Consider the following 25088-nt stretch of genomic DNA (forward strand, 5'->3'; position numbering starts at 1 on the left):
TACCCATGCATTGTGTAATAAGTACTCTGCATATTAGATTTCTGTTACTGTAGATAATGGTGTGAGATCACCATTTCTGCAGATATTGCTGTGAGATCACCATCACTGCAGATATAGGTACAAGATCACTATTATTGCACATATAGCTGTTAGATCACTATTACTGCAGATATAGGTGTAAGATCACCATTACTTCAGATAGGTGGGAGATTACTATGACTGCAGTTACAGGTGTGAGATCACCATCACTGCAGATATAAGTGTGATATCACTATCACTGCAGATAAAACTTAAAAACAAGATACTCTCTGGGTATCAATTGTTGCTTCTAACATGGACACCAATATCATACAAAGATGAGAGGGTTGCAGTGCATTAGCGTTTCAGTTGCTGTCAGAGGTAGTAGGGCACCACAAAGTGGTCTCTTGATCACATACATTTCTCCGGTGTGAGGCACTTTTCCTGAGCATTTTTGCACTAGTAACAGTACATTTTGCATTAGTCTTAAACTGATATGTGCTCTTATTGTCAACTGGAAAAAATGTTGTGTACACTGCCAGCAATCAGGACACTGTGCAACTTGTGCAGGTACACATTCAGACACGGTCACACCCTTCATAAACTGTACACAGCCTGCAGGCGAGGCAGCCAGTACCAACCGCATGGAAGACACGCTGCACGCGGTGTGCACACACCAACCTGAACATTTACACTCTGCCGCATGATAAAACTATATGAGACAGACAGAACCTACACGGTGATATCACAGACGGCAACATGTAGAAAACGAGACACCCTCCGTGAGCTGTGACGGTCAACGAATCTGTGCTACCAACAGTAACCAGAACAGTCTGTTGCAGTCCGGAGCGTGCACAGCCAGTACCCAGAGCAGAATGTCAAACACACAGCACCCTGACAAAGTGTATATTCTAAAACAGCCCACCCTCGTCACTCAACATAAGAATCAGAAAGTCATAGCCAGCAGGACTGCACAGCAATGCACTTCCAGGTGCACCCACCACGAGACCTAAAAAAGGACCAAACTTAAGAAACAACCAATCAGCTGATACCACCCTCTAGAACCTTTCTCAAAGGAGCTCCAGTCCCTTAGATTTTGTCAAGCACTGTGCGTACAAAAAGAAACAGAGGTAAAAATGTGCCCTTTCAGGGGTGGTGGGTGAGTCCCATGTGAATCTATCAAAGATTCCAATACTGGAGAACTACAGTTACAGGTAACTTTTTTCCTACTCCAGTATTGGAACTTTCATAGATGCACATGCTTGAATCAGAGTAAAAAGCAGTATTCAGCACATTTCGCTAAATATCAGCCATACATCTACAAATAGTCAATAACTATTTCTTGAGAATACATATATAAATAAATATATATAACTAGTTTTTTTTTTAAACTCTGTTTTTACTGGGTCATCCTAGTTTTACTCGGTTTAGGAGGGTTTTAATACTGGTCTTTTAGTCCCTTTCAGCCACAATGAGAAGGTGGTTTAATAACCTGTGTTACCTGAGGATGTAACAACTATTGGTGTCTATTATGCACTAGTAATTTACCTAGATTTATGAGACAGTCGTGAAATATCATATATAATGTTACATTGGTCACCAGGTTCTATCTACAAGCAATTCATTGAGGGACTTGAATTTCATTCATAATGTGTTAGGACATTCACCTAGCGGTTGTGTGACAGATTTTACTATAACGCAACTGAATTAATGCTCATATTTGCACACCTAAAAGAAAGAAAAAAATACCTTGTTTTTTTGCACTAGCACTTTATTATTGCACTTTATGGATTTTAGTGTTAACTTACGCGTACTTAGAGGTGTTACTTTAATATTTGGTTATGGCAATATGCATATTAGAACTTTACTACATGGTCACTTGAACGATCTGTTCTTAATGCCACATATATGTTTTGGGACTATACTATTGCACTGTATAACAATGTTTTCTATATATTTTATTGATATTTTTATTGGTTTTTTTACACATACAACATATGACAAGTAACATGTAGTCCTCATCGCATTTGTACATACAGGGGAGACAGCCCATGTGGCTTCGCCGCTGGTTGTATAGTTTACTCGTAGAGCACATAAGCTTGCACATCCCTGCATCTCTAAAATCCCACATATAACGTATGAAACTAAGAAAAACTGTTTTGTTTTAGTGCTGTGTCATAAGCAGGGGAACCCTCGAAGTATGTTGTCTATGTTGATTGTTAGTGGGTGTGCATACAATGGGAGATATGGGGTTGTATTGTGGAAAAGTAAATTTTGTCATGTTCTGTGTCCCTACGTGTCATCCATCATATGTTATGTGTGCATGATCAATATGCATATGTTATTCCCCATGTCCGATTCAAGACGCAATTACAGTTGTGTCCTCCTCTAGTATGCCAGTTTCCAGTCCTCATGAGTAATATGAGTATCAGGCCTATGTAAAGCTACTTTGCCACGTTTCCCAGTGTGCACGTTATTTCATTATAAAGTCCCCGTTTCTAGGCCTCAAAAGGGCCTGGACACCAGATTCAGCTCCTGTCTCCTGAAGCCTTGCTGAGGAGCGATCCAGCCCCCACCTGTATCCTCGACCTTCCACTTACTTCCTGCCTCGCAGTGCCCGGTGCAGCTTGGCTCAGTCTCTGAGTCTGCCAAGAATATGTTATGATTCCAGTTATCAGTTCAGTCCTCCTTCTCTGCATTCCTAAGCTACTGAATTGCATCAATAGTTTCCATCATTGTCTAGCCTTCACGTCTCCACGTTAGAGAAATACTGTATTTAATGGTCATTTAATATTCTTCATCACGCACTATATGTAGAATAAATGCATGCTCCAGTCTCAGAGTCAGTTAGCTTTTCCCCTCATGACTTCTAGTTTATATCAACATGTTCCCTAAACATCAGATACTAGATAGGGTTTAGGTACATGTCGCTCCGACCCTCCAGACTTTAGTCTCTGCTCCTAGCACAGAGTTCATAGCCCCCAGCTTCTCCTCGTAACACGTCATTGCCAGTTTGCGCGCACCACCAGGTTAGAGGCCCCGGCTCCTTAGGTAGCCCCCTCCTATGTTTCCGCCCATTCATGACATATTCTGTTACGTTTGCATCACATGTCTGAGTTACACCTTCTTTTTACTCTTATCTTTCGCGACTGCTACGCGTCACGCCTTCTGCTCCACCCACTGCTACGCCTACTGCAATGTAATGCTATGTGTTTGCGTTATGTATATATGCTCATGTATTGTTATTAAAAGCCAGCGCGCTCATCCCAGACCCAGCCCCAGCAGCTGCTGGGCCCTGTCATCCTATTCCTATGCAGGTTGTCCTGTTCCTGTCCTTATGCTGTAATAAACCTGCAAAACTCCTACTACCTCGAATCTTGACTCTTATTTATTGAGCTATCTGTTATGATATATGTCTAGTCAAAAATAGGGTATTATTTATTTATTTACCACATAATGGCGCCCGAATAGGGACTTGCCCTTTCCCCACGCGTCGGTGAAGCCACGCCGACCCCCTGACCCTCTGCAGTCGTGACGGAACTCTTCTGCGCAGTGGCAGATATTTCTGCTCAAGTATCCCTCAAGCCCACGGAGGAGACGGAGGAGGCGGTCCAGCATCCAGACGAGACGGTGGAGGAACGCGGCGAGTCCCGACCAGAGCCCAAGCCAAGAGTCCAAGGTCCGAGGTATCCGGAGGTCCACCCGTAACTGAAGTCCGAAGTCCGAAGTTCGTCGTCGTAGCAGTCCAGTCCAGTCCGAGGCCTTCCGTTCTTGCTGCCCGGTGAGTACCGTTACTGGGGTGGTATCTAGACAGGGTCAATTTAATTGACTCTGGTCTGTGGGTTGGTGGTACACAGTCCCACAAACGAAGTGTCCACTTCGGTGGATGCGGGTCCTGACGTGTCTCTTTAAGAGACCGGTAAGTTTCGTACTGTTTCAGCAGTGCATCTAGTTTCTGTTCTAGTCAGTTCTGTTCTCGAGAAATTTCAAGTATTTTCAGGTGGTATTCTGTTCGAACTGTTATTCATAATGTTCTTCATGTATTTTAATGTTGTGGTATGAGTGCGACGTGATTTCGTGTTTTCATTGTGTATTGTATTATGTCCAGATTATAGTCCAGTCATGCCGCTCTTCTCAAAATTACGTCAGTTAAAAACTAGAAAGGGTCTGCTGGAAGCAGCAGTTACCGTCCCGCCCAGGGACAGTCCAGGTCACTTTATGTATCAGAAGCATGGCATAAGCGCCATATTGTATCTAGATTTATGGGTAGAGTATACCAAACAGTTAGAAGAAAAGTATAGATGGCCCGTATCGGGTACATGGGATGCCGAATGCATCATGCGAGTAGAAGAAGCATTATGGAAAAAGAAAGCCAGACAGTCACAGAAAGATGCCATCGAGTTATGGCGCAAAGAAGCTCATAAAAGAACCGAAAAAGAAATCAGAAAGACAGAACTAAGTAGAGAATCCCAAGAACGAGCCCAAGAAAGAGAATTAATCGAGATAGGTGAACGAGTTAGAACTGAGCAATCAGACAGACAGAGGAATGCCCTCATTAAGGGTATGTATCCTCTTCTTGCTGAGGGCTTGCCAAAAGCGACCCCAGAGGCATCCAGTAATTTCCCGCCACCATTAGTTCCGACCAAGCTACGTCACAAACCGACCGCAGCTGATATTTTTATTTCGTCCTATCTGGACGACACAGTCCCCGAATATGCAAATCCTGTTCGCGCTCCGCCAGTCCCTGTAAATCAGGTAATTCCTGCTCCTCCAGACACCGGGGTGCCCTTAACAGCCCCCCCGGGTCAGCCCGCCATACAAGTCCAGCCCACGTTACAATTACCGACCCTGCCAGGACGAAAAGCATCAGTTGATGATTCTAGTTTAGGGGCCGCAGGAGGAGGTCTTCCTCAAACCCCGCCGCCATACAAGCGTTTATCAGCACTCGAATTACATGCACAAGCATCACAGCGTACTCCTAAAAGTAATAAGTCTGTTGCAGAGATCAGGCAAACCCTTGGCGAATGTGTCTATGACCCAGTTCCAGGCGAGTTTAATATGGTTTTATATTCCGTACGCGTAAGGAGAGTGACCGAGTATCTAGTCACCCTGCCGAATATGAAAGAAGATCTAGACAGGATATATCGTTTCATCCGTACAGGGGATGACCCACAAAGTATTAGTGATGCCATGTCTCAAAGGAAAGCCGAGATTCAGCGCATGATATTAAAGTTCTTAATTAACTGTCTAATAAGAGAACAGGATTACCCGTCTAAAGACCCGGAAGAAATGAAAACTCTGACAAAGTGGAGTGATAATATAGCCGAAGGAAAGCACAATACCATTGGTGCCATGGAAAGTATGTACAAGAAAATCCGTAGAGAGATAATAAAGATACACGAACAGCGTAAAGCAGCACAAGTAAGCGAGAAAGAAAGTACCTCTGATCCTGGAGAGGAAGACGACGAGAATACCGCCAGAATAGCGTATGTAGGAAAATCTAGATTTCCAGATCGCCATTTACGTCTAGAACACAAGTCTACTTTCCATCATTCAGCACCAGAACAAGGTTCCCTAGAACAAGTATTTCAAGCTACCGATCACATTCTGAAATCACGAATCGGTTATAGTGAGTTAAGTACTATGCATGAACAGGAACTAGTCCGATCAGCAGTCAGATGGATTACTGATTCTACCACTTTTCCAGACGAAATAGTGGCACAAATGTTTCTGAAAATGCCCCCAGCCGAGCAGCGACTGGTGGGTATGTATATGATTCAGCACCTCATTACTCTGTATGAGGGTCAACATTCTGATCCAGGCCCGTTACATGATATCTTGAACGAGTTACTCCAGTACAAATGGAGAGGCCTAGGTACCGATTTAATTAGTGTCATTCTAGAACAGCGCCACAAATATAGAACATTCTTGAACCCGCATTTTGTTCATGTCTCACCCCCAGAAAGTAAATCATTCTACATAGACAGACAGAATCCGTTACGAGAAGTCCACCCAGTCAGAGGAGCGGGTGGCGAAATGCAGCGAGTGTTTGTATACACTCCGATCACAAAGATGGAACTCCTCGAAATGAAGAAATTAATTCCCTGTCATGACAAAGATCCAGCAGGGTTCCATAGAGAATTAAAAGACATGCTCCGTATGGGAGAATACACGTACCCAGATATCATTAAAATGTTAAAGGTTCTGCTGCCCGCAGGGGTGTATGAAAAGCTAAAGGAAAAAGAATGGGAGGTGGGAGAGAAAAAGATAGATTGGGCAGTCCTAGAAGCAGAAGATAAGATACGTGTACCAGGTACTGGTCTTGGAGAGAAATGTAAAGAATTACCAGAATTATTAATTCAAGTTTTACCCAGATTATTAACAACGAGAAAAGAAGACTGGGATGCAATCTCAGCCTGTAAACAGAAACAAGATGAAGATATTAGTGATTTTTATTCTAGGTTTGAAAAATGCTTTAGTATCAACAGTGGTCTCAAGACAAGTAGTGAGTCATACCCTCACCTTTTCGTTACCAAATTAGTCGAGAATTCAAGTCCATCAATTAAAAACCGAGTTCTGAAAGTCGAAAGTACCTGGCAAGCAAATACTCCGTCCCAGATGCTCCAGATGCTCCAGTACCACCAGAATAGAATCAGGGAAGAGCAAGAACACGAGAGAAAACGTATGAAAGACACGAAAATGAAAGTGCTAGTTGCACAATCTGTTCCTCAAGACAGTCAGAAGAGGGGTCCGAATCAAGCCAGTCATCCTGCAGCTCCCGTTAAAGGGAACTGCAATTATTGTAAACAGCCAGGTCATTTTATAAATGAGTGTGCAGTTCTGAAACACAACATAGCTACTGGTAAGACTAAAGAAAGACCACGTCCGCCTAGACAGGAACAAGTTTCACAGATTCCTCAGCCACAGAATGCACAACAGACAGTTACAGTACCGCAGCCTATTGCTGCAACACAGCATGTTACATCGCAGATGTACCAGTATGCACAGTCTGAGTATCCAGAGTACCAGCCATATTCATGAAACAGCCTAGAGAGGGAGGTAGGCTTGCCTCTCATCGAGATACCTGTAGATCAAGAAGGTCCCTATGTTCACAGTCAAGTATTAGGGAAAGACAGAAAGTTTTTGATTGATACAGGGGCAAGTAGGACCACAATTAGTCATGCCGAAGTTCCAGGGGCTCCGCTCTCAGGCTCAAGAAATGTTTCCCTTGGATTTTCAGGAAAGCCTATCGTTAATGAGATTTCAAAGCCAGTCACTCTAGAAGTAGGTCCATTGTCCCGCACTACTGATCTGTTACTTACTAAGTCATGTCCAGAAAATCTATTAGGCATTAAAACACTGAAAGAGTTAGGTGCAGTTATATGTTGTTCCCCAGAGGGAATACGATTGTTCCTACGTGACTTTAAGGGTCACTATGTATTACGAGATTTTGATTCCAGACTGTCTAAAGTTCCGCAGCATTTATGGGCGCAAGGTCCAACTGATGTAGGTTACATGCAAATCACACCCCATCGTGTGACTCTCAAACCAGGTGTAGTGTTACCACGAATCAGGCAGTATAGATTGCCACCTGAGGCTGTAGCAGCCTTATCCAAAATTATAGACGAGCTCATGGCTCAAGGAGTAGTTGTAGAAACTGACTCCAATGTATGTAACTCTCCGATCATTCCAGTCATGAAACGTACTGATCCAAATGCACCCCCAGTATATCGATTAGTGATTGATTTACGGGAACTTAATAAATGTATTATTCCGCAGTACCCAGTTGTCCCAGATATCTCTTCCCTGTTAACTGCTATTGATTCCGAAGCCACGTTCTTCACTGTCATAGACCTCAAGAACGCATTTTTTAGTGTTCCCATCCATCCAGACAGCCAGTTTCTTTTCGGATTTTGTTTAAATGGAAGGAGCTATATGTTTACACGAGCTCCTCAAGGTTTCACAGAAAGCCCTAGTATTTATAGTCAAGCACTTAAGAGACAACTAGATAATATTCACATGCCAACTGACACTGCCCTGCTCCAGTATGTCGATGATCTACTGATCACAGCCCGTTCTGAACGTGCTTGCGAGCGAGCATCCCTGACGGTTCTGTATTTTCTAGCCGAGATGGGGCCCAAGGTGTCCCCTTCGAAGCTTCAATTCTGTGTCCAGCAAGTGGTCTACTTAGGACACTTACTGTCCAAGAGGGGTAGGCAGTTGACACCAGACCGTATCCAGTTAATAGTGAGTCTTCCTCAGCCCAGGACCCAGAAGGAGGTACGTGCCTTTATCGGCCTTACTTCTTATTGTAGACAATGGATTCCCCAGTATGCATTTCTAGCCAAGCAACTGATACAGTTAACGACACAGGAGGCAGCCGTATCGACTGTTCTCCCTTGGACATCTGAACATACACTTAGTTTCAACGAGTTAAAGAAAGCTTTATGCCAAGCTCCAGTTCTAGCTACACCGAACTACAGTAAGCCTTTTACACTTTTCGTTACTGAACGTGAAGGTACAGCATTATCTGTTCTCACACAAGACCAAGCAGGACAATACAAGCCTTGTGCTTATTTTTCGAGCACACTAGATCCAGTCGCCCAGGCTCTGCCTGCGTGCCTCAAGTCAGTTGCAGCCACAGCACTAGCTATCAGACAAAGTGATTCCATAGTTTTAGGACACTCCTTGACAGTACAAGTCCCACACTCCGTGGAAGTTCTTCTAAACCGAACACAAACACAGCACTTGACAATTGCACGTTTAACAGGTTATGAATTGACACTGTTCCAGCCACACATAGATATTAGACGCTGCAACATCCTGAATCCTGCTACACTGTTACCATCAGTTAGTTCAAATCCTGCCGCACACGACTGTGTGGAAGTAGTCAACATTACGACAAAGCCAAGACAAGACCTGACAGACATTCCGTTACCAGATCCTGACCTGACACTTTATGTGGATGGTTCATGTATGAGAACTAGTACAGGAGAACTAGTCGCCGCGTATGCAGTGACTACTGACACTGAAGTTATTGAAACACACCGTATTGATACTCTGTCCGCTCAAGCAGCAGAGCTAGTTGCTCTGACACAAGCCTGTATACACGCCAAGAACCTAAAAGTTAATGTTTACACAGATTCACGTTACGCATTTGGAGTTGTACACGACTTTGGAGTGCTCTGGCAGGAGAGAGGTTTCATGACCTCTCATGGAACCAAGATTCAGCATGGTTTCCTTATCCAAGCTCTGTTAGATGCAATACATTTACCGACATCTATCGCTATCATGAAATGCAAAGCACATACGAAAGTCACTGACATTATTTCTCAAGGTAATGATCTAGCAGATCGCACAGCCAAGTTTACAGCACAGACTCTAGACAGTCCAGTTAACATGACACACACTCCAGATCTGACTACATGTATGACAGTTAAGGACCCTACACAAGATGTCATAGATATCCAGTTACATGCTACTCCCGAAGAAATCAAGAAGTGGTCTGAACAAGGAGGGGTCCAGACAGATCAAGGATGGGTGACGAAGGGTAGGACCGCATGGTTTCTCCCCGACTCTATGGTTCAAGTCATCATTAATACCGCACATAGTCCAGCACATTTAGGAGAAAAAGCTATGTTAGACAGTATCCAGAACATTTGGTTCAACAAGCATTTACGAGCTGCAGCCAAGCAGAAAGTCCGTACCTGTATGATATGTTGTCAGTTTAATCCAGGTAAAAGTGTCCCGGTGGAACAAGGTGGTTTCCAGCCTCCTGACCACCCTTTTGAGGTCCTCCAGATGGATTATATTCAGATGGAGCGATGTCGAGGTTTCAAGTATGTTCTTGTAGTTGTATGCGCTTTGTCCAGATGGACAGAAGCATATCCAGTCCCAGATTACACAGCCGCGACCACTGCCAAGCAGTTGGTTCGTGAGTTTTTCCCTCGATATGGACTCCCTAGAGTCGTATATTCTGATAACGGTCAGCCATTCTCATCTGAGTTGATGAAGCACGTTTCCCTGTTGTTAGGGTACCAGTGGAAGTTTCATTGTGTACGCCATCCTGAAGCAGCCGGTCTAGTCGAGAGACATAATCAGACTCTGAAAATTCGAATTGCCAAAATATGTAAAGATAAGGGTGTGGACTGGCTAGTAGCTCTGCCAGTCGCTTTGTTTTATATGCGCATGGTCGCACATTCCAGATCAGGTCTGTCCCCGTATGAGGTCGTATTCGGCCGCCCCCCTAACATGTGGGGTACTCCTAGACCCCGAAGTATTACTGATGTTTCATGTAATATGCTGACAGATTACCTAGCTTCCTTGATGTCTGCCCTCAACTCATGTCGTTCACAGGTTGCCGCCACATTTCCAGACAATACCGAGGTGGCACCGCATGAAATCGTTCCAGGTTCGATGGTGCTCGTACGTAACTTCGACAGATCAAGTCCGCTGGAGCCACGTTGGAAGGAGCCCCGTCAGGTCCTCCTCACCACCCGTACAGCTGTGAAATTGGAAGGACGCCGCGGCTGGGTGCACCTTTCGCACGTCAAGAAATTCTACGGATTGAAACCGATCTCTAAGAACATTTCCCAGGATATCAAGACTTGTCAAAACATTGTTTCTAAGGACTGTCCCGCAAATGACATTGACACAACCCCTCCCCTGTTAGAGAAAACTCCGCAACAGGAGTATAAACAGAAATTAAGGTCTAGTAAAATAAGTCAGCCAGTTTGATTGTCTAAGTCCTCCCCTAGGTGAAACGGTTAGACTGTTTCTGACATGTATAAAATAGACCCCCATAGTGAGAGAGTCAGTCAAAACTCAATCCGATGTATCGTTTTTCTAAGTTTCATATTATTTCTCAGCCTTTTGATTTCCTGCACTAGTTACGCATTTTTCCTGTGTTTTCCAGTTCCTCATGTAAATAAGCCTTCTAATGTTACAGTAGAGCACACGTTTAGTGATCTGCCTCCTCACGAATATTCATACCGCCTCGCTATGCGTAACAATACATTTATCCGCATGTTGCATTATTCACATCAAACCAGCAATGCCACTAATTGTTGGGTGTGTGGTCGACTCCCCCCTTTCCAGACGTCAAAGGGAGTTCTGCCACTTTTTCCTTATCCTTTTTCACATAATGGTTCGTGTGGAGCATGGTCCACGTTAACGTCCTCCTTAATAGATATGTCTTTTCTTAACAGCACATGTTTCCCAGACAAGCAAGGTTTCCCCCACAGAACAGGTTTAGATCCAGAAAATGAAGTGTATAATTTAAGTAACTATTCTTCGAATTTCATGGTCCTGAATGTTCAGTCTGATACTACTCCAGACTCACCTGCTATTTCAGTATTACCAGTCAAAGGCGAATTATGTGTCCGTAATTATGGTTCTGTACACGTAGGACATAGTGATTGTACTACTATTATCCAGTATAGTGACAGTGGGAAATCTATTTTTAAAGCTTCACGTCATTCTTATTTTGTTTGTGGTCAAACTGCATATGTTCGTCTGCCCCTCGATTGGGAGGGAACCTGTTACATTGCCTTCCTACTGCCACCTGTTTTCCTAGCCCCACCTGACTACCATAGGAATTCCTTCCTAGTACATACTAGACACAAGAGAAACCTCCCGATTGTCGATTATACTGAAACTGCTGCAGAGCAATTCATTGATATTGATAAAGGTGTGTTCCCTTATTTAGGTACAGTTGTAAACAGTAAGCTAATCCGTAGGTTAACAAGAACCCTTGAAGCTGTAGTAGATGAGACTGCCTCCGCTCTAGGTAACTTAACCGAAGAGCAATCCTTTATGAGAATTGTTGTGCTCCAGAATCGTCTCGTCCTTGACGTCATACTGGCCGATAGGGGCGGGGCCTGTAGAGTCATCGGATCCAGTTGTTGCATTTTCATTCCAAATAACGCGCCGTCTGTTTATTCAGCTATAACCAGACTTCATAAAATTGCCCATCTATTACACCAGGATCCAGGCACCTGGACATGGTCCGGTTGGTTCTGGAATATAATTTCCGTCTGGGGATGGAAAGTCCTGTCCTTTCTAGGTATCGCAGTAGCGATCATATTCAGCTGCTGCCTCTGTATACAATGTGGCCCTGCGATTTGCGGCATGTGTGCTACCTCTTGTATTCCTAGTCCCAAGCCCCGTTCTAAATCCCGTTCCAAGACAATTCGAGATGAACAAATGGTACTGTATGAAATGATAGATGGTATCATGAATATTAATGTTTCCTGATGGAAACGTAGTGACAAGGAGGGAATGTGGAAAAGTAAATTTTGTCATGTTCTGTGTCCCTACGTGTCATCCATCATATGTTATGTGTGCATGATCAATATGCATATGTTATTCCCCATGTCCGATTCAAGACGCAATTACAGTTGTGTCCTCCTCTAGTATGCCAGTTTCCAGTCCTCATGAGTAATATGAGTATCAGGCCTATGTAAAGCTACTTTGCCACGTTTCCCAGTGTGCACGTTATTTCATTATAAAGTCCCCGTTTCTAGGCCTCAAAAGGGCCTGGACACCAGATTCAGCTCCTGTCTCCTGAAGCCTTGCTGAGGAGCGATCCAGCCCCCACCTGTATCCTCGACCTTCCACTTACTTCCTGCCTCGCAGTGCCCGGTGCAGCTTGGCTCAGTCTCTGAGTCTGCCAAGAATATGTTATGATTCCAGTTATCAGTTCAGTCCTCCTTCTCTGCATTCCTAAGCTACTGAATTGCATCAATAGTTTCCATCATTGTCTAGCCTTCACGTCTCCACGTTAGAGAAATACTGTATTTAATGGTCATTTAATATTCTTCATCACGCACTATATGTAGAATAAATGCATGCTCCAGTCTCAGAGTCAGTTAGCTTTTCCCCTCATGACTTCTAGTTTATATCAACATGTTCCCTAAACATCAGATACTAGATAGGGTTTAGGTACATGTCGCTCCGACCCTCCAGACTTTAGTCTCTGCTCCTAGCACAGAGTTCATAGCCCCCAGCTTCTCCTCGTAACACGTCATTGCCAGTTTGCGCGCACCACCAGGTTAGAGGCCCCGGCTCCTTAGGTAGCCCCCTCCTATGTTTCCGCCCATTCATGACATATTCTGTTACGTTTGCATCACATGTCTGAGTTACACCTTCTTTTTACTCTTATCTTTCGCGACTGCTACGCGTCACGCCTTCTGCTCCACCCACTGCTACGCCTACTGCAATGTAATGCTATGTGTTTGCGTTATGTATATATGCTCATGTATTGTTATTAAAAGCCAGCGCGCTCATCCCAGACCCAGCCCCAGCAGCTGCTGGGCCCTGTCATCCTATTCCTATGCAGGTTGTCCTGTTCCTGTCCTTATGCTGTAATAAACCTGCAAAACTCCTACTACCTCGAATCTTGACTCTTATTTATTGAGCTATCTGTTATGATATATGTCTAGTCAAAAATAGGGTATTATTTATTTATTTACCACAGTATCACTATTTAAAGTATTATATTGGTCTAGCGCGTCATGTGATCAAGACCACGGTAACGCGGTCAAACGCGTCAGGCTGGGCACTTGCTTTTACCTTCGATGCATAGACTAATGCAATAAAGCACCTTTTCTGTTGACACTTCACAACGTGGTCTGCACCTTTGTTTGAGCTGGTGATTCGGCAAAAAAGGACTGTGGTTAACATATATATATCGGGGGCACTTGCCCCGGATTTTTGCAAGAATCGATCTATTGCATCAGCAAAATTCATTTTTTGTGTAATAATATTTTAACCATGTTCAATAATGTTTGATATTAATTGTTGAATTATTGGTTAATTTTGACCGATTTATAGGATCTGTTTTTGCACTACTGCATTATGCACTTTATTAATGACTATTAGTCTTTTTTCCCTCTCTATGAGAATAGTGGGAGGGTTCTAAATTGTGTCATAGTATTTATAGGTGATGTTTTCCTGACACGTCATGTGATCAAGGCCGGGGCGACCCGGCTGAAACTCGTCATGTTGTGTGAAGGCTAAAATAAACTGCACTCATTTCTAAAAACCTTTTGTGGTGGTCCGTTCCTGTGGAAGTGAAGGAGTTTGCTTTTCTGTTCAGGATTTGGTTCTCATTGATTTCGACACGCAGTGGCTGTCAGCGTGTTTAACGGACCCTCTTCACGTTTGTGGCTGGTACACGGCGGCTGCTATCGGTTTCGATATTTGGACTTGACCCGGAAGTGGTACATTCATCCAGCCCCCCACTAGGCGGAAAACAAGGAAACTCTGAGTGCAACGAGGGTGAAGCGGTTAGCCTGCTGCGAGTGAGCAGCCTGACTACGGCGTCGGAGGACTCCAGGTCCGGTTTGTTTGCCGAGCAGGTGAGACGCTATCTCTCAAGCGCTGAAGGAGACACGTTTTGCCAGATAAGTGTGGGTGTGAAGATTAAAAGGATATTGCGACCTGACATTTCCCTACCGCATCACCGAATACCTTTTGGAATCTGAGGTTGCAAGTTGGATGGGAATGCTGTATGAAATAGGGCGCTTTAACATTTGAACTGTGCATATTCTTAAATTGCCTGTAATTACGCGATGGCGTCCACGACTGACGTGCTCAGGAATCGTGATGAGCGTGCGGATGCAATGTTCGCTAATATGCCGGTCTCTGCTGGGACCGGACAACAATCAAATGTGCAAGCATCTGAAGTAAAAGATTTAAAGAGCCTATTGAAGAAACTGGAAAATTACAAAAAAATGAACTTAACAAATGGTGGGAGCGTAAATCCCTGGAGAAATACAAGGAGGCAGGAAGGGTGCCCAGAGGATTGCGTGTTCTAATTGCCCCTTCGTTTGACAAACCTAATCCTTTAATGCTGAAGGAGTGGGCGACGAACAATTTGGAGTGCTCTATGAACATGGTGATAATGCTTGTAAAATATGCTGAGATAGATAGAGTTGAAATAGCGGCGGAGATTGAGTTATTAATTGCAGAACTTGATGCTTTAGACCAAAAAGATGCTGTTAAGAAAGGAAGAGAGGAGATACAAAGACGCCTTGACAAACATGAAAATACTATAATGACTCGTAAAATATCTAAATTTGCGCGTGATAAACGCGACTACGAGACTGGGCGCATTTTTACTTTCGCCAAAAGGTTTGACAATGTTAAAAAACTGGCGGCTAATAAAGTTCAACCACCATTGATCTCCGTGAATCAAGGAACTATTTCTGATACTGCATCTATTTCAGGAACAAGTATTCCATCTAGCAGTGATGAATCTATTCCTATTGATAATGGGCTGCATTTAAACATGTCGGAACCCCAAAGCTTCACTCCCTCGGAAGAATTGGGGTTCCTGATAGAGGATCAACGCCAAACTCTCAGATCGTGGGCACCTCAAACACAGTCACAAAATGTTGCAGACGGAACAAACAACGTAAAGAGAGGAGGAAAGCGCGGAGGCTTCAAGAAAAGGAATTGAAAGCCAATCTAAAGTTACAACTGCATCATCTGAGAATACTGTTATAAACATGACTGAGCTTGAATTAAACACTGCAGAATTACAGCTTCTGTCTTTGGGACTTTCTTTCTGTCCTAAAAGTAATTTTAAGTATGTACAATCTCGTATTGACATTTTTTAATTTATCAGAAAGTTAAATCTTATTAAGTTCCATAAACTCAGGAAAGCGAATGTTAAAGCAACTGTGATTAATGCTAATAACCAGCCTAGTACTCGTTTTCAAGTAGCTGATGTATCTGCATTACGCACAGTTAGTAGTTTAGCTAACGACAATGATGGTATTACTCTTAATACACAAGAAGATCTTTTAGATATGGGCATTCCTACTACTAATGCTGCCCTTACTCCTTTTCGTCCCCATCGACATTTATGCCGATCATGGCAAGAGATGCCATTGACATCTTTGGGGATTGTGTTATCAATGACCTCAAAGATCTTCACAAGAAATGCATTTCTATGAATAAAAAAGGTCAATATAGAGAGCTACAATATTCCCGCTTAATGGATAAACTGACTAAAGAAAAGAACATCATAATCAATAAAGCTGATAAAGGCGGGAATATTGTCCTATGGCCTCGTGATGCATATTTGGAAGAGGCCAAAAAACATTTGAGTGATGTTAATTGTTATAAGCAGGTAGCTTTTCCTATTCTTTTGAAAGTCAAGGAGCAGATTTTTAAAGAACTATCTAAATGGAAAAGGGAGAGCCTGATTGACAAGGACGAGTACAATTTTTTAAGAACTGAGTATCCTATCACTCATAACTTGTAAGGTACATAAACAGATAACCCCAGTACCAGGACGCCTTATTATTTCGGCTTAAGGTAGCCTTTTAGAGTCAATGTCTAAGTACGTTGGTTTTTTCCTTCATGACTATGTAGCTGATTTGCCTTCTTTTATTTGTAATACAGGACATTTCCTGGAAAAACTTAAAGATGTAGTTTGGGAGGATGGCTATCACTTTTTAGTGATGGACATCTGCTCCTTATACACGAGTATCAATCATCAAGATGGCCTGAATGCTATCAAATTCTTCCTGTCTCACAGGAATATCTGCTACAATGAACATAACAAAATGTTACTCCAGATGACGGAAATGTGCTTGACCAACAATTTCTTTATATTTAATAGGGAATTGTTTCACCAGCTTAGGGGTGTAGCTATGGGGGCGTGCTTCTCTCCCAGCTATGCGTGTTTGCACGTTGGCTGGTGGGAGAAGCACGTCCTCATGCAGACCCATTTAGTTTTTTTTTTTTTTTTTGGTGCAAAACATTTATTGAGCACTGTCAGGAGTACACAGCGTCTCGCCAACAACCCGGAGGCCGGCCGCTATCGATGCATATAGTAGCACAAGTAACAACAGAAGAGCATGTATGCGAATACAATCGCGTCCAACAATAAAATTCAAGTGACAAGTGCAGCGTCTTCACAGCTAAATCTATGAGTCTTGCATTTTTTTTTGTAAAGTTTTATGTCAACAGTAACATGTGCAGTGTCTAGGCGAACCCAGGGGGGGGGGGGGGAAGCGGACATATCGGGCGCCCGGCGGGCATATCAGTCCGTGGAAGGCATGAGGCTGGCAAAGCAATGAGACCACAAATGAAGGGAAGGCGGGCCTCGGTATCGAGGGTGGTAGGCCGGTAGATTCCTGGGCGATGGCGTGGTGGCCGGAGCAACCCACAGAGAACCCTGAAATGGGGAGGCTGGAGAAGACAGGGGAGGGGGGGGGAATAGCAAGCACATCATGCCATACAGGTCAGCCCAGGAAATTCAATTCAAGACCAAGTATTAACAACGCAGGGTCCCAACATCTCAACTTCAAGTACGGTCGTCCTCGAGTGGGTCAGTGATCAAATAGCATTGTAACGGGGCCAAATATCAGTAGGCCTTGAGGTAGGTGGCAGCAGTTCGGAATAGGTATGTAATTGTTCCTGGCAGTATACCATATCACTCATCCAATCTTTAAACTTGGGTGCCCTTCCCCTCCCCCATCTACAGGCCACTCTGCGTTTAGCCAGAAGCATAGCCAGCGCCACATATTTGCGGTGCGCCGCCTGGAGAGGTGCAACATACCCTAGAAGAGCTACCAATGGGGACGGATCGACCGTCATGTGTATCATTTTGGACAGCGCTTGAAACACTTGAGTCCAGTATGCGCTTACTTCGGCACACCCCCATGCAAGGTGAAGGAAGTCAGCCCCGGGAGCCCCACACCTGTCGCACGTATCTGTGGGTCTAAGCTGGAACCTGTGTAGGCGCGCTGGAGTGTGGTACAGCCTGTGCAGGAATTTATAATGAATTATCCTATAGCGGCTATTGGAGGATATGCGCTCGGTCTGCTGTAGGCAAAATTCCCATTGTGTATCCGTGAGAGTCAAGGCTAGATCTTGTTCCCATTTGTATCTAGCTGGCAGAGCAGTGTAGGTCATGTTGGCCCGGACAGATTTATAGAGTGTGGATACCAGTTTATTAGGAGTGTCTTGAAGCAGCATGGTCTGTAGGGGAGGCAGCACTGGGGGCTCGCAGGGGAAGTCGGGGGTAAGGGCCTGTAATCCGTGCCAAAGCCTGATATAATAAAATAGGTCTAGAGGTGTCGGTTGTATGCCCTCGTATAACTGGTCCCTAGTACGGAAGGTGCCGTCACGATATAAGTCCCCCCATGTGGTGACATGTATTCTTTTCAACAATTTTTGGAAGCCAACCTCTTGTAGGAGTGGAAGCTGCGGGTGGTAGGTCAGTGGCAGCAGAGGAGCATATAGGAAGTGCAGATCAAGTTTCAATACAATGGTGTTCCACGCCATGACCGTGCTAGATACCGTGGAGGGGGTCTTGTCCCTACCTTCAACCTGGGAGTAGAGTGCGCCTTCGATGGGGGTCGGGTGGGCCAACCAGTGTTCGGCCGCCAGTTGAGGCATATATCTCTGCTGACGTACCCAAAAGTACGCATAGTGGGCCTGAGCAGCTCGATAGTAAAGCTCGAAGTCAGGAATGCCGAAGCCCCCCTGTGAGAATGGCCGGACTAGGATCTCCCATTTGAGTCTGGGCGTCTTCCCACCCCACACCAGTCGGAGCAATTCCGAGCGTAGCAATCGAAAGAAATGGGATCCGGGATGATACGGAATATTCAAAAAGAGGTACAGAAGCTGAGGGAGTATAACCATTTTAACTAATGAGGCCCGCCCAGCCATGGAAAGGGGGAGTGTTATCCATCTGGAAATATTGTCACTCATCTTGTCCATCACAGTGCCATAATTAGCACGGATCAGCTCCTCTCTACTCTTTTCCACATGTATGCCCAAGTACTTAAAATCTCCCGTGCACCAGGCAAGCGGGAACTCCAGCGGGAACTGGCTCGTCGAGGCAGTAAGGGGAAAGATACATGACTTACTCCAGTTAATTTGAACTCCCGAAAGGGCACCAAACCGTATAAATTCCCGGAGTATGGGATGTAGGTTGTCGCTAGGGTGGCGAACATAAAGGGTGATGTCGTCGGCATACATAGAGACGAGTATCTGTCTCTGAAAGCAGCGTAGCGCACTGTCCCTATGATGTTGTCGCAGCTTAGCAGCCAGGGGTTCAGTGGCTATGGCAAAGAGGAGGGGGGACATGGGGCAACCCTGCCGTGTCCCCCTGGAGATCGGGAAGTCCGAGGACAATTTTCCATTAATGAGGACACTGGCCACTGGACGCGTATACAATAGTCTAATCCAAGAAATAAATATAGGTGGGAAACCCATTCGCTCTAGAACTTTGAACACATAGTCCCACTCGAGCGAGTCAAACGCCTTAGTGGCGTCTAAAAAAACGGCAGCCATTGGGAGGTCTTCGTGGACCGAGTCATAGACCGAAAAAAAAGTACGGAGATTGTGCGACGTCGCTCTCCCAGGGACAAATCCGGCCTGGTCCGGGAGGATCAAGGCAGGCAGGAGGAGGCTGATGCGTGCTGCAATCAGTTTCGCAAGAATTTTCACGTCACAATTTAACAAGGACAGCGGTCTGTAGGAGTCGCAGCTGGAAGCGGGTTTGCCTGGTTTGAGCAGTGACGTAATAAGAGCAATCCTCATGGAAGCAGGGAGGTGGCCCACCTCTAGCGCGTCCTCATAAACCTCCCGCAGTACTGGCGCCATGAAGTCAATAAACGTTTTATAGAACTCAATAGGGATGCCATCCAGCCCAGTGGCTTTACCCGACTTCATGCTCATAATAGCCTCCCTGACCTCATCCAGTTCAAAGGGGGCGCTCAGGAAGGCTCTCTGTGCATCGCTCAACCAACCTAAGGATACATCCGCTAAATAATCGTCCAGTGTGAGTTCGCCAGCCCTGTTAGAGGAGTATAGCGCACCATAGTGCCGCACAAATTCGTTCAGGATTTGGGTGGTGTCCCAGAGTACCAGCTACTCAGCAGTCTCAAGTTCCAGTATGACCGTTGGCGAACGCATTAATTTAACCGTCGCCGCCAGAGCCCTCCCAGGTCTCTCACCCTCTCCATATCGCCTGGCCACCCAGTATTTATTCCTAAACTTTACTTCGCGGGCAGCTTCCTCAGAAAATTCCGACAGTGTTTCTCGAATGGTAGCAAGGGTTGCACTGTCAGGGTTTGTTCTAAGGCGGGCCTCAGCACTACGTAGGTCAGCTTCTAGGCTGCGTAATCTAGTCAGTATGCTCTTGAGCACACCCGAGCCTTTCGAAATACACAAGCCCCGGAGCGTGGCCTTAAAGGCGTCCCATATGGTCTCAACGTCTTGGACAGAGTCTTTATTGCGTTTAAAGAAATCTAAACATTCCTCCCGGAGCTCTTCTTGGAAGTCCAAGTCCAATAACATAGAGGGTTGCATACGCCATGCCGTCACTGGGGGGCCTAGCTCAGAACCGGACAACGTAATAAGAACGGGGGCGTGGTCGGAATATGTCCTGGGGAGGTGCGATGCGTGAAGCAGCGCCGTATACAATTGTGAGGTTAGGAGGAAATAGTCGAGCCGTGCCCACGACTTAGCCTGCGCTGTAAAGTGTGTACCTTCCCCTCTAGTCCCGCAGTGTGAACGCCAAGCGTCTATGAGATTGTTACTGGCAATGGTTGCGCTAAGGACTTCTCGCCCGTTAGTATAATGGTGGGGGGCGGGGTGTGACCTATCCAGGGGGGGGGTGAAGGGTCGTGTTGAAGTCCCCTCTCCATATAAGGTGCTGGGGTCCCGTCTCCACTATCGCAGCCCATAAAGAAGTAAAGAATTGCGGGTCGTCTGTGTTAGGCCCATAACAACATGCTAGTGTCACTGTCATATGCCCCTGTCTACCCCATAGTAAACAATACCTCCCCTGGGGATCAGCCCTGGAGCCAGCAAACCTAAAGGGCGTGGATCTCTTAACCAGGATGGCCGTACCTCGTGCATATGAGGAGTAATTAGCAAAGATCGTGTGAGAAGCCCACCTACTTCCAAAGGCGTGTGCCCTGTGGGGTGCAAAATGCGTTTCCTGTAGGAAAGCAATGTGAACGTTATGGCGATCAAGGTAGCTCAATATTTGCCTTCTCTTCCTATGGTCTCCCAACCCTCGCACATTCCAAGAAATCACATTTAACCGTTTGTCACCCATGTGGAAGTGTGAAACAATGATTGCAGGATGAAAGCGTGCAGGGTAGCCCAGTCATCCTCAGCAATAAACAGGCCCCCAGGGGGAACAGGGAGCGGATCCCTGAGGGAACGCCCCTATCTCCTATGCCGCCTCTCAGCCACAGACAACGCAAAGCACATCCATCCCACCCCCTCATCCCCCGGCCAAATCCAAGGAGCCCTCCACCGGGCAGACAAGTGAGTTCACAACACATCATGCACATGTTAAAACCTGAACCCCAACAAAACTCCCAGCAACCCCCTCACCCCCCCCCCCCCAACAGTCCCACCAAAAGGACCTGACCGGAAGAAAGTAAAACAGTTCACAGTATTCAACCATACAGGGCAAAACATTCCGGCTCTGCTAAAGGAAGCAACACCTTGCCCAGTGTGTGCCCGTTCCGCCCGGTAGGCAGCCCTCCACCCCCCACCCACTGAAGCTACCCCAACTCGCCAGCACCCCAAGCCCGCCCCCCACCCACATACCAAAACAATACAAAGAACCAACCAACAAATAAAAACCAAAGTCAATGTCATTGGGGAACACCCAGTAGGGGTCATCAGAGGTGCACGTTCCACCACCCCAAGCCGTCCCACTCCGTGCAAGTCCACCCTTGAGGTCTCCATCCGGAGCAGAGAGGGATAAAGGGGGTGGGGGCCTGGCATACATTACCACCTGCAGTCCAGCACCCGTCCATGGCACCCCAGGGGCAGCCGCAGCCATCACTGAGAAGGATAGGACCCCCCGCGCAGAGAAGGGAGTGAGGACGATCAAATTGAGTACAGGAATAAGAACCATAGAGAGCCAGCCGTTGACTATTCGGGGTCGGATGCGTTCAGGTCCCCAGCGTCCGCAGGCTTTCTGTGTCGTTTGGGCAAAGTCTTAAGGTAGTCTTCGACCTGTTGTGGGTTGAGAAAGAAGTGCTGTGTGCCCTGGTGGGTGACTCGCAGCTTGGCCGGGTACAGGAGGGCATAGTCAATGCTCAGATCACGCAGTTTCCTCTTAACTGCAAGAAACTTCCGCCGTTGCTCTGGAACCACCGGGGTAAAGTCAGGGTATATGGAGAAGGGCACGCCATCATATGTCAGGTTCTGGTTCGCTCGGGCTGCTCGGAGCGCCGCATCGCGATCTCGGTAGTTGAGCAGGCGCGCAATTATGGGTCGCGGTGGGGCTCCAGGTTGGGGCTGAGGACCAAGGGAGCGATGGGCGCGTTCTACAATAAACTGATTAGAAAGAACGTTTGCCCCCACTGTCGCCGTAAGCAGTTTTTCTATGTACAACTCCATCCTCCCTGTGTTGGTCGACTCCGGAATGCCCGTGACGCGAACGTTTTTCCGCCGGCTCCTAGCTTCCAACTCCTCGTTTTTGGCGGCAATCACTCGTAACACATTGTCCATTCTGGCAAGGCGAGAGTCATGTGACGCGGTCGTATCATCATTTTCAGATATTCTGCGTTCTACTTCAGTTATGCGCTCCTCATGGACATCCATCTTTTGGGCTATGCCATCCATCCTAGACGAAAGTCTATCTACTTTGTCGACCACCGTCGCAAATCCCTGGCGCATCTCCTGCAGCATGGTGGCCATATCTGGGGTCAGCGGGGCCGACGTCGAGGCCTCTGAGTTCGGGCTCCGGGGTGGCACCGCATCTCCCGTGTGTCGCGTCGCCTTCTTCTGCGCCGCGGGTTCAAACTGCAGCCTGGGTTGGCGACTGTCCGGCTTCCCCATGCCGCCACTGAGGTGTAGGAAGCTTACGCGTCTATGCGCTATCAATACTGCCGCCGGAGGGGAGCAAGTTGAGGAGATAGTGTCTCAGCACTACCCAGTGCGGTGTAGCGGTGTCTCTGCTGCAAATGAGGTGCCAGGCAGCGGGGGGGGGGCACAGCAAGCGTCTGCGGGGGGGGCCCGCAGTGAGGCAGAGTTCAGTTCGGGAGTAGATCGGTCCCCCAGGAGACAGAGCGGGAACACCAGCAGAGATATAGCGCCTCGAGGATACCCACAAGAGCGCTAGTCCGTTGGAGTCGTCAGCTCATCCAGATGGCGGCAAAAAGCAGACAGTGAGGCCGTGTATGGCAGCGGGATGGCAGGTCGCCGGACGCCACCGGCCCCTGCAGGTGTGCGTAGCCAGTCATCAATGGCGCCGAAATATCACGCCAAGCACAGTACCGGTGGGGGCTCACAGCAGGGCGAAATCAGCGGGGGGCTCCGCACCACCTCTGCCCCCACGCCGCAAGCAATGTGTGTAACACGTACCTCCTCAGCCCCCGTCCGATGCTGGCCCCACCGCTAGTATCAGCTGCGCCGCTCACTAAGTGCTGGAGGCCCACTCGCCTCGTGGCGATCCTCGGGCTCGAGTAGGTCCAGGAGCCGACAGCAGGCACCGGCACAGCAAGCCCTACGCCGGCCGGGGGGTCCGCAGTGTACAACCCGGGAGTCCAAGGGGGTAGAGCCACCAAATTTTCGCCGAGCGTGCAGGGGCCCTCGCTGCCCCTCCGTGGGGATTTTCGGGCGGGTGGGTGCAGGGAAAGAAGGATAAACAACGGATAACTATGCCAGGCTGCTGGAGCCTCACGCAAGTGCGGCCATTCAGCAAGTGCGCCCTCTAGCGCCCCCTGCAGACCCATTTAGTTGACTATTATGAACACGTCATCAGATGGTGGCGTTATATCGATGACGTGTTTGTTGTTTGGAAAGGCACAAAGGAATCTGCCCTGGAGTTTGTCAATAGGATCAATGGTAATTCACTAAATCTGGAATTCACAGCACAAATCAGCGACTCAAGGGTAGAATTTTTAGATGTAGAGGTTTTTGTCGACCATATGAATATTTGCACAAAACTGCATCGCAAAATAACAGCTGGTAATTCCATCTTGCACGCCAGCAGTGCTCACCCCAGGCACCTCATAAAAAGTATTCCTTACGGTGAGTTTTTACGCATTAAGAGGATCTGTAATAGAAAAGTGGATCTAGATTTTTGTTTAAATGAATCGAAGGAAAGATTCCTTAAAAGAGGTTACAATACTAAAGACCTACAATGGGCATTGGATAAACTGAATGCATATGTTCCTACAGAAATGAGTGATGTTATGGATGAGATCTCTATAGAAACAACAGCTCCATCCCCAGTAAGGCTTATTACTATTAATTCAAGGTTAGGTAACAGGTTGAGAGGGCGCTCTGCAAAAAGTAAGGCCACGGTACACTAGAAACAATTTACATTCGGTGCTCCAAGCAAGAGAGGGAGGTTACCAAACTCCCCCAATATTCTATGAGCTATGCTCTGAAAATTACAATTTTAAAGTTCCTGCTGAGCACTCAGATTGAAGATGTATAGATTCCGGGTCCAGTGAAAAAAATTCTGCAGAATTGGCTGATATATTGGAAATAAAAGGAACCAACCTCACGTTTATTGACGCTTTGATTTGTAATAAGACTAATACTACTATGATACATCATTGATACTCCCGAATACTGACGGAACTTTCATGAAAGAAAATACTAGTGTTTGAAGACTTTTTCACTGGACCCGGAATCTATACATCTTCAATCTGAGTGCTCAGCAGGAACTTTAAAAAAGGCTTATTACTACTTTTTGTAGCCAGGAACGTGACATTAGGAGAATTGTGAATAGACATTGGTCCATTCTGCACACACACAGACATTACTCTTTCTCCAGAACTCCAGAATCAGCCTACTGTCACTTTCAGAAGAGCACCATCTATGCGAGATGCTCTAGTCAAAACTAGTCCTGAAGTGACTGACAAAAGTAATTGGTTAACGAACAAAAGGGGTTTTGTAAAATGTTTCTCTTGTCGGGCCTGTAAGTTTGGAACTAACAAACAGTCCTTTTTAGATCCTTTCTCTGGCAGGTCAAACAAGATCAATGGCTATTTCACTTGTAAAACTGATTGCGCGGTATATGTTTTGGAATGTACGTGTCAGCTTTCGTATATCGGCAGTAC

This window comes from Lissotriton helveticus, chromosome 9 (genome assembly GCF_964261635.1).
Source record: "Lissotriton helveticus chromosome 9, aLisHel1.1, whole genome shotgun sequence".
Classification (NCBI taxonomy): domain Eukaryota; kingdom Metazoa; phylum Chordata; class Amphibia; order Caudata; family Salamandridae; genus Lissotriton; species Lissotriton helveticus.